Here is a 19,357-nt window from a genome sequence, read left to right on the forward strand (position 1 = left end):
AGGTAAGAAAGTAAACACAGATTCTTATTTTCCTCATATGCAATCAGCAATATCATACATATTACTCCTGAAACTTTACGCTATCCTTTGTGTTTCTTTTCGTTGTTTCTGCCCTGGAAGATGGACATTTTGCACAGTTCACTAAAGCCTCAAAACTCTAGAGTAGAAACCCAGAGACCATATGACATCTGGAAACATTATGGGCATCACAAGGGAAGATAATGTAAATTTCAAGCAAGCATATTATTCAAAAGGGCAAATTGTTTTCTATTCCTGATCAGACTTGACATTCCTGAGTCTTCTAATCACATGGCTTTTGATATCCAGACTCATTAGTTAAGCCATCACCCTAGTTTGTTTTGCTAAGAACTTTCTCAAATTCTAATAAGCGTAGGATGATTTAGTATTATTTGAATTCTGTTCGATTTGTACCTTTATTATAGCTTTGACTCACTTTTGATGAAGTACATTTTATTATTTTATTCCATTTTTTTCAGAATGTACCTGCCTGTTTCCATTTAAGAGATCGTAGGCTCTTAGAAGGCAGAAGTCCTTCCTCTCACAGAGTAGGCACCCAGCAAAGTAGAGGCGTGGTTGAATGAGTGAGTGAGTGAGAGGGCTATCTTATTCAGTTAAGTATTATTGTTTGTAAATTGTTGCCACAAAAATGTTTCCCCTCCTCCTAACAAAAATGGAAGAAAGGCAATGTTTCCTGAAGTCTCTTGCATGGAATACTGATCTCATTGGATATTAGTATTTAAGTTCAAATAAATTATGAATATTGCAAACAAATCTAAACAAAATCAAACACATTTTTTAACCCCAAGACACATCATGATACACCAATCATGAATTACTTTTTCTTTTCACTTTTCTAAGTTTTTTGTTTTGTTTGTTTTATTTTAGGTTCAGGGGTACATGTGAAGGTTTGTTACATAGGTAAACTCATGTCATGGGGGTTTGTTGTACAGATTATTTCATCACCCAGGAATTAAGCCCAGTTCCTAATAGTTATCTTCTCTGGTGCTCTCCCTCCTTTCACTCTCCACCCTCAAGTAGAGCCCAGTATCTGTTTTTTTCCTTCTTTTGTGTTTTTAAGTTCTCATTCTTTAGCGTCAACTTATAAGTGAGAACATGCAGTATTTGTTTTTCTCTTCCTGTGTTAGTTTGCTGAGGATAATAGCCTCTAGCTCCATCCATGTTGCTACAAAAGACATGATGTCATTCTTTTTTATGGCTGCATGATATTCCATGGTGTGTGTGTGTGTGTGTGTGTGTGTGTGTGTGTGTGTGTGTGTTGTGTGTGTTTTCTTCATCCAGTCTGTCACTGATGGGCATTTAGGCCGATTCATGTCTTTGATATTGTGAATAGTACTGCAATAAACATTCACATGCATGTTCTTTGTGGTAGAATGCTTTATATTCCCCTGGGTATATACTCAGTAATGGGATTGCTGGATCAAATGGTAGTCCTGCTTTTAGCTGTTTGAGGAATCACCATACTGCTTTCCACAATAGTTCAACTAATTTAGTTTCCCACAAACAGTGTATAAGTGTTCCCTTTTCTCTGCAACCTCATCAGCATCTGTTATTTGCTGACTTTTTAATGATGCCATTCTGACTGGTATGAGATAGTATCTCATCATGGTTTGATTTTCATTTCTCTAACACCAATCATAAACTTCTAAGATGTTTTGTAGCATACAATGTTTCCACACTGAATCTGATTGTGAAACATTTTTTGGAACATTTGACAGGATTGTGTTCTGGGAACTCATTTTGGGGAGGCTGTTGTAAATCATTTCTTTAACAATAATCCACATTTATTCAGCATTTGGAATGTGCCAAACACTGTGGTAAGTGTTAAGGTTATAGAGATGAATAGAAGAATGTCTGCTCTTGAGGTGCTGTTGAGCACAGGTATACTCAGAACAGAAAAAACTGTTGAGTCAGGTTGCAAGTGATATAATAGACTTGTGAACTGAGTGCCCAGGGAACAAATTGTGGCTGAGTCCAGGAAGAAGTTAGAGCTCATTGGAGAAAGTAGGTTAATTCATTAGGTGCTTTTCTTATAACAGGTGGTATCTACCATTCTGAGGATATCTGGGATGAATATTTTTTTCTTAAGAGAAATGAATAGAAAAAGAAGAGAGGAGACATTTGATTGTTTTTTTTTGCATTTACCTCCTGCTATTTCTGCCTTTCATCAGACAGTACCACTGCAGTTCTACTTTAAGAATAGAGAGTGGCTTAGTAGAGAAGTTCTGGATGGGAGTCAGGTGACAAAGGACAGTGAACATTTTGTGCTACTGGTCTTCGAACATCCATTGCCACTTCTTCTGGAGTGGAGTGGAGCCTCAGTTTTTATTAGGAGAACTACTCTTCCTCCGCAGTCCATCCATCAGGTAGGCTCATTCTACCTTCTGCTCAAGGCATAGGCATATGAGCTAAGCCTAGTTAATCCACATAGTCCATCTCCCTGGACACAGTGATTGGTTTACTGTTGTAATTCAAGCCAGCGAGGCTCAATATTGGCTCAAATGTGATGAAACGCCTGTGAAACAGACACTCTCCACCAGACTGGAGGCAGATGGGTATAGATCTCAAGTGACCACTTCAGGGCAACTCTGTGGAAAGAACCTGTCTGGAATAAAGCCAACCTGGTGGAGAATGGTACCAAAAGCTAGAGAGGAAGGACACCTGGATGTCATTTTTGGACATCTGGATCCAGCTTTGTTTGAAACTACTCTTAAAGTTTTCATTTACATGTCAACTAAATTTCCTTCTTTAAGCCCATTTGACTTGAGTTTGTGTCTTTTGCAATTGGAAGGATATAACAGAGTTACACTAACTAGCTGCTAATTAGCTGTGTGCCTCTTGGAAGTCACAGTCCCTAAACAGATTGGTGTCTCAGTTTCCCAATATATAATATAAAATGGTTGAACTAGATGAACGGATTTCATACTTTGGTTTAGGGTATACCTTCTTCTCAAAGGAAATCTTATACTGTATGTCACACCGTTAGGTAAAACAGATAAAATAAAATGCCTTTATTGAATCAACATGGATTTGCAGAAGCCTGCCCACATGTCAATAGTTCACAACTTAAAAATCACTGGATGATGTATTAGTCAGGGTTCTCTAGAGGGACAGAACTAATAGTATATATGTGTGTATGAAAGGGAGTTTATTAAGGAGAATTGACTCACATGATCACAAGGTGAAGTCCCATGGTAGGCTGTCTGCAAGCTGAGATACAAGAGACCAGTAGTGGCTCAGTCTGAGTCCCAAAGCCTCAAAAGTAGGGAAGTTGACAGTGCAGCCTTCAGTCTGTGGCCACAGGCCCAAGAGCCTCTGGCAAAGCACTGGTGTAAGTCCAAGAGTCAAAAGGCCAAAGAACCTGAAATCTGATATTCAAGGGCAAGAAGTATCCAGCATGGGAAAAAGATAAAAGCCAGAAGACTCAGAAAACTGGCTTATTCCAAGTTCTTCCACATGCTTTTTTCTAGCTGCCCTGGCAGTCAATTGAATGGTGCCCACTCACATTAGAGTGAGTCTTCCTTTCCTGATCTACTGACTTAAATGTTAAATGCGAATCTTCTCTAGCAACGCCCTCGTGGACACGCCCAGAAACAATATTTTGCATCCTTTAATCCAATCAAGTTGACAATATTAACCATCACAAAGGATATGTCCTTTAATATCTTTTCCAACACTAAGTTTATATAAATCTGATTTTATGAGGTTTTATTAATATCTAGGTGAATGTTTCAGAACTAAAACATGTTTGTAAAATTTAAGTGGATGATTTAGCTAATGAGAGGATGGTGAGATGGCCACCAGTATAAGGACATCCTGGAGTTGGGAATATCTTCTTAAGTAAAACTCCACAAATGTACCAGCAGCAGGACCAGAATATACACTCTTGATTGTGGTTATTAACTGTGTTTCATTTGTAAAACATGATTGGCTGTGCAGGGAAATACCTGACATGTTCATTATTTTGTGCGTGGTTGATTGGTTTTACCAAGAGTTCTGATTGAAATAGTAGGAGACTAGTTCTTTCACCTTGCATGAGAGCAAGACCTTCATTTCTAAAATGGATTAAACCAATATGCCGAGTGATCCATTTGTTCTTTTCACATTGCATTTGGATTTCATTACTGGAGAAGTCAAAAGGCCGTTTTCATTTTGGACTCTGGAAAGGTCATTTGTTACTTATGTTTTTATTTCACTGTTCTTAGTTTTGATGATGAGGAAGAAAAAAGAGAATGCTAGTAGTATTTGATTAGTCTCACCATGCATTTATTATTTCCTGACCATGCCTGCTGGGCTTTAGACTATAATTGTATCTGTCAACATGGTAAAAATCATTTTGGATTAAGACCACAGTAGACTGTTTAAGATTGCCATTCTTAGAAGGCAACTTTAAGTCTTTGGAAACCTTTCTAAGCTGAAGGCATTAAAAGTCCCATGAAGGACCATACACAAAGTTTAGTAAAGAAAAATACTTCTCACATAAAGCAGTAAAAAAGAGAAGAAACAATTTCCATGACTTACTGTTTTTATGGATTAACCTTGGTCACAACTCTAAAAATGATAATAAAAATAGTGATAATGATTTTAATAACTAGAAGTTTCATCTTCCTTGGGCTATCATTTTGACTATTTTGATTTCAAATAATGGTACCAGCATTTTGTTACAAGAAAATAAACTAAGTTAATCTTTCTGCTACTTGTAAACAGCCTTTATTTGTTGAAATCCTACTCTTATAATATCATACCTAGTACCACTGTAGAAAAGTACTTGATAGAAGCTTCTGGTTATTAATATTCAGAGCAATTTCTGCTCAAAATCTTAACACTAAAGTAGTTAAAAAAATTTTTTAAAGTTTAGAAAAAAATAAACACAGTGGGAGTCAGCTGAGTGAAGTCAATGGATTCTAAAAATGCTTGCTAGAAAATAAAATGTATAAGAACAGTACAGCTACTCTTCTCTAGGTTTATTCTTGGAACCAGAACAAAACTACCTAAAAAAGAACAATACAGTAAACTTCTTCTTTTTACGTACTGTTTAATTTCGTAACCATAAAGATCCAAAAGAATATTTATAGGAACTAACAATCCGCTCTTAACTTGTCTATTTTCACCTTTTAACGAAGTTGAAAAAAATGTAGTAATTGCTTCTGAAAAGATACTTTTCTTCCCCCACCTCTCTCGGTACAAAAGCAAAACTCTTATGCTGTTTTCTTGCCATGAAAAGTGCTCTTTTATTTTTGCAACTTATAGTATATTCTAAGGTCAATATATAAAAGAGATATAAGAATTTTATAATTTTCCATCTGTGATAAATGTACATCATTTTGCATATTACTATTATACAATAAAACATCTTTAAATGTCATGAAGAATATTTTGTTAGTAGCCAGTTTGCTTATCTCTGTACTTTTTATACTTTAAAAAAATTTGCTGTGGGATGTTACATGTTAACCTATCATGAAATAACATGTTGCTTCATGAAAACACTTCAAACGCACTTGTTCAGTGTTGCCTTATAGTGAAATAAAAAACAGACGTATTGAGAGGATATATGCATGATATATTTTATTATTTTATGTATGATATATTCCTAGTAAACAAATATTTAATGTATATATATTATGTACCAGACATTGATCTAGAGTCTGGAAATAAAGCAATGAACTAAACAGACAAATGTTATTTTCCCAGCAGAACTTACATCCTGGCAGAGGATACAGATAATAAACAAGTAAAACACATAGTATGTGAGAGAGAGGAAGGTAAGGGCTATCTATGGAGAAGAAAAGCAAAGAGAGCAGTAAAAATTATAAGAGCAAAGTGTGGGAATTGCCATATGAAATGGAATGGTCAAGGAAGGCCTTATTGCAATGCAGGCTAAGAGAGAAAAACAGTTTTATGTGCATGATTATTGTCTTGTCTCCTCTATGACACCAAAAGCTCAAAAAAAGCAGTGTTCTGTTTTTATGTACTGCAAAATTTTCAAGGCCTGCCACAATAACAGAAATAGAAGTGCTTAGAATTTGTGTAATGGATGAAAGTACCTCATGTAATAAAGTCTAGAATACCCACCTGTGGAATAAAATGGCATTAAGAAGCATAAAGAACAAAAATAGTCTATAGGAAGAGTTAATGTAATAAATAAATAGTTAAGAAGTATTACAGATCAAAGTCATTGTAAGAATTTTCACCAAATTGAAGAGAAGCCAGCCCTCATTAGTCAAGCATATTTTTTAACAGAAAAAAAAAAAATGAGGCATTTCCAGAATAGAATTTCTTAAACTGTGTTATATAGAACACTGTCTTAGTCCATTTTGTGTTGCCATTAGAAATAGCTGAGACTGGGTAATTTATAAAGGAAAGAATTTTATTTTGCTCACAATTCTGCAGGCTGGCAAATCCAAGATCAGGCAGCCTATTTAGTGAGGTCTCATGCTTCTTTAACCTGTAACGGAAAACTGAAAGGAAAGCAGGCATGCACAAAGACCAAATATGGGAAGGAAAAATCATATTATGGTCAATAACACAGTTCCATGAGCGGGAAAACTCTCTTCCACCAGAAGGCATTAATCTATTCATGAGGGATCTGCTCCCATGATCCAAACACCTCCCACTAGGCCACACCTCCCAGTCATGTCACATTGGAATCAAATTTCAACATCAGTTTTGGTGAGGATAAAACTCATCCACACCATACAAAACACTTAGACACTGTGATATTCCATTAAAACATGTTTTCTTTAACTGTAAACTCACTATTAGCCCGTTCTGAGTCTATCATTGACATTCTCTTTCCCTCAGAACTCTGCAGAATTGCTTCATTTATAAATATTCCTCTGGAATCATTTAAATTATTTCGATTTTCTTTGTTCTGTCTAATTCGCGTTTCTATCTGGGTGCTAGTAGCATTCTTTTAAATTTCTTTTTTCAACAGCACCTTAATAAGTCTTTGCGTTGATCATTTTGTTTCAAAATTTTTTTTTAGGACTTAATATGCTAGTTCAGTCTAAAGTTCCAAGTCTTTTAAAATTCAAGTAAGTTCCTTGTCTCTTTTCAAAGTCTCTATCCTTCATGTTCCTGTATCTCCTGTCACATTTCCCCTTTTTCTTCAGGAATACTGGGCATGCATATGTTTGATCTTCTTAGCTGGTATTTCATATCTATCTCATTCTTTTTAATTCTTTTTATTTTTTTGTTATTTACTTTCAGACTTTGATCTTTGATATTCTTAGCTGGTATTTCATATCTCTCTCATTCTTTTTAATTCTTTTAATTTTTTTGTTATTTACTTTCAGACTTCACATTTTTTTTTCAAGGCTGTCTTTCATCCCCTGACAATATTTTTCCAATATATATTGTTTATAATGTAATTTTTTGACTTTAAATTGTCATTTTTTATCTCCTACTTTTGTCTAATCTCTTCTTTTTTTTCCAGAAATATATTGTTTGCTTTTTGTTTATAATCAATGATTTTAACTTTTATAAACTACAGAAAATTTATCCAAATTGTTTCATGTTTCCTCCTCCTTTTAAGGTAGATATTCTTCATGTGTACTTTTTTTAGTTCTTTCAAATTATTAAATCAAGGAAGGCTTTTCTTCCTGAATAATTCTATGGGGCAGGATATAGGAAATGCTATCTAAATATTAGAATGTTAGAATCAGGTGTGTGGTATAGTATACCCTCTTACATGTCCGTTATGACTTCAGTCCTGGGAGTTAAACTCAGTCTTTGACTTACAATACGTAAATCAGGACCACAGTGAAGAATGAAGCCACAGGCTTTGTATTGTGATCTGGGTATCACAATATTTTTCTCTTTTTGCTCTCTTTACTTATAGCAGTCGCCTGCAGATGTTTGATATTTGATGATAATCTGGGAACATCAGGAAATAATATATAATTGCCATTTATAACTTGAAACATAAAAATGGAGAAACTCAATCAAATAATTATAGTTTCAGGATATTTCAGAATTTGGAAACATGAAGACAGATACCTACGTGCCTGCTAAAGTTTTTCATTGGAGTGTTGTATCAACTAGAGTGTGTGGTTCAATATTCTATTATTTTTCTTAAGAATATGTTAAAACTACATTCTTACAAATATATTCTTCACGATAGGAACAAAAAGTCAGTGTCCTTAAATGTGGGCATTTTGATTAATATTCTTTTTAGTGTAGTTGAAGAAAATGTATTTATAGCAATTATTATAAAACTTAAAAACTGTATCTTATTTAGTTTAATCAGCTAGACCCAGACTTATAAATTTTGTAAAGAGAAGTCATTTTCTCTGCAAGAAATGGAGTCATTCCTCAGAGCAGGACAGGCAGTTCCCATAATATCTGTTAGGTTTCTTCAGCTACTAGTTGTTTAAAAAAATATAACATCAAGAAATATATCTAACAAACTGTAATATTGTGATTGAAACCACTGAGTTTTTATTCAATTTGTCTTCCCTGAATACTAGCTTCACTTTTCACAGGTGTAGGCTCCAGGCAGTCGTTTCATCTGACTTCAGTTTAGTTATCAAGACTGAAAACCTGATCAAACTTGGCCCAAACAAATGTGCATTCTCAGGATTCTGCAATCAATTTAATATAGATGTGAAAGCTGAGGAGCAGCAATACAGCTATATACTTTCATATACAAGGCAGAGCGACAGAGAGACCAGAGATGAGAGGTGGCGAGAAAAACACCTCCTGGATTCTTACACTATTCTTGGCTCCTTTTCCTTTCTGAAGCCCAGACACAGTCTAGACAGGTTACTTGAGTCCAATATTTCTTTATAATAGGAATATATTTCCTTATAATTGCCTTGTAGAAAATAAACCTCATACTTTTCTCTCTACTTATTTTATTTTTGCTGCCTCCTCCTCCTTCTCCTCTTTCTTCTTTGAACCATCAGGAGTTGGTTCACTAATTTTAAACCTGAATCCTAATTAATATAATGTCCACACATTTTGAAAAAACATAAAATGAACATGTTACTTTTGTTAAGCAAAGAAATAACAATAAAAAGCATTATAAAGCAGTTTTGAGATTTGCATTTGAGAGTTTCTCTTTGATAAGAACAGATTTGGGCAGGGAAGAGTAGAGTAGAAAAATATAACTTAATTACTTTTTACAAGCACAGAGATTTGTTTTGCTTTTGTAAGTCAGAACCAGCTATTTCAATGGCCTGCATGATTAAAATAAATTTATTATTTAAAGTAATACTGAGTAATGTGTCATGAGTCCATTTGTCATGCTTTTTCATTTTTATGATATCAATTCTCTCCTCTACCCTTTAACACCAACATTACTGAAGTCCCTTAAAACCGTACGTGGGGGACCCTCAGCTACTCTTTTATGTTGGAGCAGAGGGAAGACTTTTCCATTTTTATGGAGATTAAGAACCATTTAGATTTTATTCTGTTTTCCTCAGATGTTCAGAAATCTATATTACTTCCTTGAGGGTATTCACATTTACTAGTAAGAACAGGATATCCTCAGGGGAAATCTTAATAAGACTCATTTGATATCAGACCTGAAATCCTCCCGTTAAGAATTTCTTCTCTGAGAGACTGGGCAAAAGCTTTTTGTATTTCTTCATGGACTGAGCTATCACAATATTTTTTCCTATAGTGGGGAGTATTAATTTATATTATTTTTCTCTAAGCAGTTAAATAATAGTTTTAGTATCTTTTCCCCTTGACTATCAATGCTTCCATTTGTATACAGTACATTCTGAGATGCACTGGGTCGAATTTATTCTGTTTTATTTTTCCATGTGTACATTGCAGTGCCAATAGCCATCATAATTCTTTGATGAGTCCCAGTATTGATCCAGCAGTTATCACCTTTTTGAGTAGCTGACAGGAATGTCTTCCATGTGCTCTCTTTTTACAGTGCTATCCTTTTTAGTGACTTTCTAGAAAGTTTGAAATTCAGGGATGAGCCTTTATAACACACTCTAGTCACCTTCTACTTGTTCATTGTGTATGGAGTAACTTGAATCTTATTTACACAAATATTTGGTGATATCTCATTAGTCACAAAACTATACTTGGAGTACAATATCAATGATAATCAGACTTCTCTTTTAACTTTGAATGAACAATATCCAGCACATATATTATAATATTTTCATTACCGAAAACTTCATACATTCTTTTGGTTCTGCAGTCCCTTAATCAGACTGCTAATTACCTTTACCTGACTTGTTTCCCTTCAGTAAGCTAGAATGTATGTCTGAATTATATGTGAATTCTGTCACTTCAGATTTATTTCTTTTTTCACCTGAATAGTATGTCTTTTGATAATGTTGAGTTTTCATCTCTTCTTATTTTCTTAAGAAGGAATTTCTATCTTAGGCTTTTTAGTTAAGGTTTTCCCTCCTAAGGCTACCTCTATTTATTTCACTTAACTTCTTGTCTCAAGCAATATGGCTACTGATTCTTTTCTCATTTAGCCCAGCTTATCATTAAAAAAAAAAAAAAACTCAATAGTCTATGTTGTGGAGATATGTTTTTTTGACTATATTAGTGTTAGGTAATTTCTATATATTTAATAGCAATAATAATAACAACAACAAAGAACAAAAAAAAACCCGAAAAAAAAGCCCCAAACTTTTTAGGACACATTAATCTCTAATTGCCTTTGGTAAATATTTAATTGGTTAAATTATCATAGAAGAGTGTTATTGTTTTAATATTAGAATAGGAGAACATTTAGTATTCTCAATCTTCAGCCTAGAGAGGCAGAATGCTGCCTTTAAACAAGCTCTATTTCAGATTGTCCATGTTACAGATGATACTAGTAAACATGTAAAGGCTCAATTGATTTTTGTTAAATAAATGCATGAATGAACGTATTTTGAAATCAGTTGTGATGAAAGAGTTAAGACTCTGTCTCAAAAAAAATTAATATATTGATTAAAAATACCTATAACTGGTTTATAGCATCAGTTTGTAGAGAATTATATTGTATGTTTAACTCTTCAAAACTGGTATTTTTGTTTTTGAACATTTGGTTTATTTAAACATGTCTGAAAATAAATTTCTTGTTTAGTTTTCCTCTAGTTTTTGAATGAGCTGACTTTGTGATGTCATAGCAATTTTCTTTGCATACCTTAGTTCTGCTAGATTCAGGCACACTATATATGAGGTTGGATGGGTTATGCACTACACAGCTCCTTGGGCACCATGCATCTATACTCTATGTGAATACCTCCTTCCATGTGGAAGTGTTCGGTACACCACCAGCATGGTGTTAGAAATTACCCTGGCCAGAGGTCTAATCAATGGATGATTTTAAGTCCCATGAAAATAGAGAGGTAGTCATTGATATCACTTAATGACCATAAGCTATTTTAAATTCATAAATGTATGCTTTGTTTAGATTTTCTATTTTCAATTTCAACTAACTTTGCTGTGTGCTCCTGAGAGCAAGTGGTTTGATAGAAACAGACTGCCACATAGAAAATTCATATACTTTTGTTCCCTAGGAAACCAGACCAAGAATAGTTTTCTTTGCACATCCTGGTTTCCTCTAATGAGGGCCAGTTTAAGAATGTGAGTGTCATGATGTAACCCATAAATCCCAAGGAATTGTTATGTTATGAAACTTTTAATGAACTCTGCAGATAACTCAGATTAGAAAGCATTTCAGATATTGGCCTGAATTGAATAATTTCTGAGATCTATGTGTGTGTGTGTGTGTGTGTGTGCGTCTGTATGTGTATCCTGTATGATTATTTATGTGTATTTGAATTTAAAAAAAGCATGTATAACAAATGGTATATAGACTTTGGGCAGCTACCAGTGATTTAAGAAAAAATGTTTTCTTGAGTTAGGTGTATGGTGTGTGCCTATAATCCCAGCTGCTCAGGAGGCTGAGGCAGGAGGATTGCTAGAGTCCAGGAGTTCAGCACTGGCATGGGCAATATAACATGACCCCATCTCAAAAAAGAAAGTTTCCTTATATATGGAGACTCACAATTTTCTAGTTAAAGCAAATGTTTTAAATGCTTTAAAAAACGAATTAATTGTTTCTATACTGCCTGTAACTGGTGTTACAATGCTTGCAACATTCAGTTCCCTTGTTTGCAAGCCTTTCACCGCATTTATTTATTATTTATTCATTTATTTACTTTTTTTCTCAGATAACTTGACAAGCACTGCTTGGATAGTAAGCATTTGTTTATCATTCAGTAAGGATAGTTTTTGAAGAAAAATTTTCAAATGTAATGGTAAGTTGCAGTTTTCTTCATAAACTTTGGAGAATGCATTGTGTTTACTAAGATTTTTCTATACATTGTCAATCTCATTTTAATATTTATTTTATATATTGTTTTACTTTACAAGGATATATAAGTGTGTAAAAGCCACAGATATTTGTTGAGGGGTCCATATTCACAGGCAGGGGCAAGGGGAGATTTGGTACCTAGAGACCCCCCTTTCAGGATTTGGCTATTTTGTAGAGTAAACTAACTTTAAGTTACGGACATAATTTATGTTTGGGATTAAAAATGCAGGGCTCTGTTGTAATATAAAACCATTATGGGAAAGCTAGGGCATATTATAATTTGCTACCTACAATGCAAACAATTTCTGGCATATTAACAGTAGCATTTATGTCTGGCTAGCACTGGACACTGAGCAATTCATTGTTATCTGTGTAACTGCAAATTGACCATATTGCTTTCAAATTATTTTTGCCCCAGAGCTGGTAATTATGTGGATTTAAATGTTATAGAAAGGCAAATTAGGTAAGTCAAATAATGTTCTGCTGTGGGAAAGTAAGAACAAAGCATAAGCTCTTTCTAGGCCATTGTGGCCATATGTCACGATGTAAAAGAATTTCACCAAAATTCTAATGCTACTGGAGGAAAGTGGCAAAGATGCATAGATAACATAAAATATTAAAGATGAGAACTTCTGATATTTAAAGACAGTGATAGCTACCAAGTTTCGTTTCCCAATGTTTCCTCCAAAACCAATAGAAAACAACAAGAAAGGAACAATAAAATTACAAAAAATGCCCTTGGCATAACTTCAATACAGCGAATTCCCAAGCTTTGATCAGATAGTAAGTAAAACAGAAAAAAATTACCAAATCCCAGTGAGTGATCATACTCTCCTTACCACCTTTTCCCTTTCCCAAGACTTTATGGCAACCAAAGGTAGATTCAGAAAAACTATGAGGAATAGAGAAAGAATCAAACAACAGGTATAAAGTTGGTCTGAAACCACTGTCAGAAAGATTAAGTTCAATTTAATTCTGAAAATACAAAAAAAATACAAAAACGTGTCTTCCCTGTTGCACAGGGAATGTTTGAAATCCATAGCTTCTGAAGAGGGAAATGCAAAATTACAATTTTTTTAAATCACTTAGATGATAAATGGTAAAAGAAAAAAAAAAGAAAATTTCAGGGTCTTATAATACAAGAGGGCCAGAAACCCCCAAAGAATATACAACTGCATCCGCATCATCAAACCAAAAGAAGAGAAATCAGCTAAAGTGTCTGCATTTTGTTATGATGACAGAAGAGGGTGCCATAAAACTAGTCTTTTAGAAAATACCCCACTAGCACAAAAATGAAGGGAAAAATATGAACAGATTCATATAGTTTTTATTTTAAAATCAGAAAATTAGATTCAACACAACAGAGGAAAATCCCCTCTCCACATAAGCAACCACAAATGAAAAAAGTGGCAAAAACAAAACAAAATGAAAAGCAGACGACAAACTGAATTGGATATCTCACAAGCATTTGAGGGTATGAAAAACTACCATGAATCAGAAATTAAAATCCAGCACAAAAATGAATAAAATAAGAAATAAATGAAGAGTTGTTTGAACTTAAGAAATCAAGGGAAGAAAATGGCAAAATTAGGAATAAATTATAACATCCAATGTTTTTAAGAGGGAATATAATAAAAGTCATGAAAGAAAGCATAAAATAACCAAGAAAATGAATATGAGAGAACAAAAATATAAGAAGGGTCAGAGAGAAAGTGGAGGAAGTGAAAGATAGCCTAAATAGGAAAAGGATTCCTTCCCTGAAAGGGAAAAACAAAATGATGGAACAGAACTAATATTTAAAACTCTAAACTGGGAAAACTTTCTACTAACGTTACTACCAGTCCCAAAGGCAAATATTAAAAAGGCTGCTGGGGGGCCGGGTGCAGTGGTTCATGCCTGTAATCCCAACACTTTGGGAAACTAAGGCAGGCAGATGACTGATGTCAGGAGTTCAAGACCATCCTAGCCAACAGTGGTGAAACCCTGTCTCTAGGAGAAAAATACAAAAAATTAGTTGGGTGTGGTGGTGCATGCCCGTAATGCCAGCTACTTGGGAGTCTGAGCCAAGAGAACCGCTAAACCTGGGAGGCAGAGGTTACATTGAGCTGGGATTGTGCCACCACACTCCAGACACAGTAAGACTCCTCAAAAAACTACAATGACAACAACAAAAAAGTAACTAAATAAAAAGGCTGTTTAGGTATTTGGAAAAATTTACCCAAAATGATAAGCTCAAAGACATACCCTTGTAAAAATTTTGATTTAAAAAAAAAATTTTCAAGGCCCCAGGCCAAAAGATAAATATTAGATAAATATTACCTCTATAATATCATATAGGGTAAAAGAATTAGAGTGGCATCTGGCTTTATAAATATTATATATAGCATATATATAAAATGTATAATAAAGATGAAAATAAGTGGGAGAGTACCATAGACGGTTTGTGTCCTCTTAAAATTCCATATGTTGAAATATTAACCTTCATTGTGATGGTATTAGGAGATGGTGCCTTTAGGAGTTAGGTCATGAGGGTGTAGCTCTCATGAATGGGATTAGTGCCCTTATAAAAGAGAACCCGGAGAGCTCCTTCATGCTTTCTACCATGTGAGGACAGAGAACAGCTATCTACAAACCAGGAAGCATTACCTAACTAGATATTGAATCTGCTAGCATCTTAATCTTAAACTTCTTAGAATCTAGGACTATGAGCAAAAAATATTTGTTGTTTAATCCATCCTGACCATGGTAATTTGTTATAGCAGCCCAAATGGTCTAAGAGAAAGACTAATGTACAAATGTTTTATTTTTTTAAAAATTTGTGACAACATTTACTCATACATAATGTCACATAAATAGTAAGTTCCATAAATAGTAATATTATAAACAATAATCTCATGTTGCAATGAAATAAAAATTCTAAATTATTAACAAAACAAAATACAAAGGCTCTTGCATCTGGAAATTTCAATTCAGAAATTTTTGGTTGAAGTAAAAATACAAGCTGAAATTACAAAATTTCTTTAAAAAATGATAAAAATATGACATGATTGAAGTAGTGATATGAGGAAAATAAATTTTATTAAATAATATTTTCAGTGAAAGTAAAATTATAAAAATAAATGATTTAATTTTTAGTTAAAAAAATGAGGAAAGAAATAACAAAGTTAACTAAAAGCTTAAGAAATGCAGAATTTAGTGAGATAGAGAAAAGAAAAAAAATGATAGACCTAATTAACAAGTCAAAAATCTGTTTTATAATTAGCAGAATAGATAAATTGCTAAATGACTTGACCAAGAAAAATGGAGAATGAACAGGTATAAAAAGGAGAGATGACAAGGGAGAAACAGACATTGAAACAAAAGAAATATTTGTTTTTAAATCATAAGATGCTTTTTTGAAGACTTGAATGCAAATAAATTTGAAAATCTTAATGAGATTGATTATTTTCTAAAACAGTGCAGATTATAAAAGTTGACCCTATTGATCTGAAACTCCTGGCCTTGAGCAATCCTCCCACCTCGGTCTCTTAAAGGACTACACACATGAACCAACTGAAATAAAAGCTCAAATAGTCCAATTTCCGTAGAAGTAGAGAAAATTATTAAAACCCTGCCACCCTCCCCTCAGTAAAAAGCACTAGATCAGGTAGGATTTAAAGAAGAATTCTACAAATCTATCAAAGTCACAATGGTCCCAAAACACTATACATTGTTCCAGATCATTGAAAATAGACGAAAACTTTTTTTTATGGACAAATGTAACATTGATATTTAAGCTGATAAGGACAGCACAAAGTAAATCAGTATCAATTCTGCTAAACATAGGAAACATATGAAATATCTGATTATGAAACATATGAAATAACCTTAAGAAACAGAGTCCAGTACCACATTAAGATAATAATACATCACGGACAAATGTTTTTCATTTCAGAAATACAAACGTGATTAAACATTAGGCAACCTGTTCATAGCATATACTGTATTAATACATATAAAAATCATATGATTGGCCGGGCGCGGTGTCTCACGCCTGTAATCCCAGCACTGTGGGAGGCCGAGGCGGGCGGATCACGAGGTCAAGAGATCGAGACCATCCTGGTCAACATGGTGAAACCCCGTCTCTACTAAAAATACAAAAAATTAGCTGGGCATGGTGGTGTGTGCCTGTAATCCCAGCTACTCAGGAGGCTGAGGCAGGAGTATTGCCTGAACCCAGGAGGCGGAGGTTGCAGTGAGCCGAGATCACGCCATTGCACTCCAACCTGGGTAACAAGAGCGAAACTCCATCTCAAAAAACAAAACAAAACAAAACAAAACAAAATCATATGATTATTGTTATGGTCTGAATATTTGTGCTCCCTCCAGACTCATGTGCTGAAATCCTGTAACACAAGGCAATGATATTAGGAGGTAGGGCTTTGGGGAGGTGATTATATCATGAGAACAGAGTCCTTATGAATGGGATTGGTGCCTTATGAAATAGGCCTAAGGTAGCTGGTTTGCCTCTTCCACCATGTAATGGTACAGCTAGAAGGAGGCATCTATGAACAAGAAATCAAAGTCTTACTAGACACCAAATCTGCCAGCATCTTGGTCTTGGACTTCCCAGATTCCAGCTCCATTAGAAATAAATTTCTGTTGTTTATAAGCAACTCAGTTTATTGTATTTAGCTATAGCAGCCTGAACAAAGACATGTATCTTCATAGATGCTTACTAAAAGCCTTCAACAAAATTCAAAGCCACTTCCCGCTAAAACATACTTAAGAAAAATGTGATTATGGGGCACTTTTTAAAGATTATAAATATGTGTGTATATATATGTGTATGTGTATACAAATATATATTTATATAAACATATATGTATATAATTATCTTTGTCATAAAGCTATTATTTTATGTAATGAAAATATATACTCAGCATTTTCACTAAGTTTAAGAAAGATGCAAATATAGCCACTATCTCTGATAGTATTCAACATTATACTACATTTATATAAGAGAAATTCATGGAAGCATAAGTATGGGTAAAGAAAAATAGAAGTAATTCTACTTTCACAATAGGATAGACTCCTGAAAAATCATAGAGAATCAATGCCAAAAATAATGTAAACAATAAAATAATTCAGTTGGCATAATATCAAACTAACATACAGAAATCATAACCCTATGCTATAGTTTGAATGTGTTCCCTGAAAAATTCAGGTATTGCCAATGTGATAGAACTAAGAGGTGGGGCCTTTAAGAAGTGATTAGGCCATGAGATCTTTTCCCTTGTAAATGGGGCTAGTTGCCTTTATAAAAGAGCTTGATGAGAGAAGCTTGTTCCTTTGGACTTACGCCTTTAGAGGTGAGCATTCCTCACCTCTAAAGGATGCAGCTTTAAGGCACCATCCTGGAAGCAGAGAGCAGCCCTCAGCAGACACTGAACCTGCCAGCACCTTCACCTTGGACTTCCCAGTCTCTGAAACTGTGAAAATAAAATTCCTGTTGTTTATAAATTACTCATTTTGTGGTATTATGTTATAGCAGCACAGATGGCTAAGATGCCCTATTTAAGAAGTATCACATTTACTAAATAAATAAACAAAAAACAAAAAAAAAATGTTTAAAGACCTTTTGAAAGCCAAAAAGTAAACTTGAATAAATGGAATGACATGTAGTTCTTGGCTAGATCAACGGAGTATTATAAAGATGTCATTTCTATCAAAGTTATGTTTACAAATTTAAGATACACCCAATAAAAATACAAAGAAGCTTTTAATGAAGCTAGACAAAGTAATATCAAATAAGAATTTAAATGTGAAAAAGTAACATGCAAAAATAGATTAAAAAAACACTATAAAAGAAAAACTACAAGGAGGTTTAGCCCTACCAGGCATTAAAGCACATTATTAATGCACAACAATTAAATCAGGTGGTACTGGTGGATGAACAGACAAAAAGGCCGGTGAAATATATTTAATGCCTTCAAATAGACCCAAATGCCTATGAAGATGTAGTAAATGATAAAAATGGCATCTCTATTCACTAGGACAATGATGGGCTATTGAATTAATTGTTGTGGGAAAATGGATAGCCACTGGAAGATGACATAATTAGGTCTAGATCTCACACCATTGACAGGAAGAAATATCAAAAGTTTTAGAGATCAAAATCCAAAACATGTAATTGTACAACTACTGGAAGAAAACATGAGTAAATTGCTTTTTAATCCTCATCTAGGGAAAGACTGTCTCACAATTCAGAGGCAAGAAAAGGAAAGATTGATACATTTGACTATATAACTATAGAATATTTTCATGACAGAAAAAGTATAAAATTGCCAAAAGATAACTGACAAACTCACTGAAAATATATTCAACATAATCTAGAAAAAGGGCTAATATACTAATATATAAAGAACTCTTGAAAATTGAGGAGAAAAAAAATCCAAAAACCTGCTGAAAGTGAAAAAAAGATATTCCCAGACATTTCATAAAACATGTTTCTATAAAAATTTGCAAAGTAAAATATAAGGACTAACCAGAAACTAATGAGGTTGGTTAATTACAGGGGATGCATAGAAACAGTGTGGAAAGATTGAGCGAATCAGAATGAGGCAGAAGAGGTGCGGGAGAAGTGACACTTCTGTGAATATATATTTTTATAACAGTTTTGATGCTTTAAACCATGATGATGCTTCATATATCCCAAAATATAAATAATTAAAATTAACCAGAATTTTAACAGGGGGGAATTGAAGATAAAATATGAAGAGTAACAAACTAATTCAATTACATATTAGTAGTGTAACCACACTAAAGACTATGGGGAGAAAATAGCCTTACGTCAGTTTGGAAAACAGCATTTTGACTATATATTTTTGAGGCTAAAGACCAAAAGAACTGCAAACAAATATAATATTCTAGTTAGTAAATTTGTTTCTTATAGAACTGTAGATATAAATTACGACAGTACTTTATATGTTTATCAGGACTGAACAAATAAGCACCTACACTGTAAACAATTAAAGCTGAATTCTCACTCAA

This window comes from Cebus imitator, unplaced genomic scaffold, assembly GCF_001604975.1.
Source record: "Cebus imitator isolate Cc_AM_T3 unplaced genomic scaffold, Cebus_imitator-1.0 Scaffold484, whole genome shotgun sequence".
NCBI lineage: Eukaryota > Metazoa > Chordata > Mammalia > Primates > Cebidae > Cebus > Cebus imitator.